The sequence below is a fragment of the Macrobrachium nipponense genome, chromosome 42, assembly GCF_015104395.2.
Source record: "Macrobrachium nipponense isolate FS-2020 chromosome 42, ASM1510439v2, whole genome shotgun sequence".
Classification (NCBI taxonomy): domain Eukaryota; kingdom Metazoa; phylum Arthropoda; class Malacostraca; order Decapoda; family Palaemonidae; genus Macrobrachium; species Macrobrachium nipponense.
This window is the reverse complement of record NC_061103.1, coordinates 10771256-10772229: the sequence shown is the minus strand read 5'-3', so window position 1 is coordinate 10772229 and position 974 is coordinate 10771256.

The window sequence follows — 974 nt, the reverse complement described above, 5'->3', positions numbered from 1 at the left end:
TCATATTGCATATGCGTTTACACAGTGGACGAGTGTATTCATATAGATATTTTGATAGGATCGCTAAGAATCGTAGTGATAAGAAAAAAACAAAAGTCACGATGACCACCGCCGCACCCAGTAATCTCGCACCGAGTAACCCAGTTGTTACTTTGGTCAGCGCAAGGTCTGCAATTGCTCCCTTTCAAGGCCGGGTCAACGGGTTCTTGCACATCAAATCTTGGATCTCGTCAGTAGATGCTCATTTAAAAGCAAAATGCATCACTGACCCATCTGTACAATTACAGGAAGCTAAAAGTCTCATTGACTTTGCTAAAGGGGATGCAGGTTCGTACCTGAGAGGAGTCTCTTTCCAAGAGGCGGATACATGGGATGAATTTAAAATTAGATTACGGGCCATATATGGCGGTGAAGAAGCCTTGGACGTAGTTTTAGCTTTGAGGAACATCCTTAATCTGGCCTCTATGACTCAGCTTAACGTTGTAGAGAGGGCAGCACTAATTGCTGACTGGCTGAATGAATATCAGGATAGTTTGCTTACTTCTACTTGGGTTACGGGAAGGAACATGGCTGTGAAAGATTTTATTAGGCTCACATATTTAACTTGCTTGAGTTATGTTGCCGGAAGCCTCCTTGGTACGCTGTTTTGACAAGAAACTATCGCCCGACAGTACGGAGCTAGACATATATAAACAAATTAAGAAACATATCTCTAAGTGCACAGATCTGGACCCCTTGCTTACTCAAGTTTTTGCAAAGAATGAAAGTAAACCACAGCAAGTAAATATTGTCAATAATAATGCAGCAGGGGTAACTTGTTTTAATTGTAAGCGCGCAGGGCATTTGATGGCAGACTGTCGAACGCGTTATTGTTCAATTCATAAGAGCTCCAGTCATTCTTACAATCGTTGCTTCTCTCGTAACCCACAGCAACATAATGCTAAAACCACACAACCTGTTGCCAATGATAATAA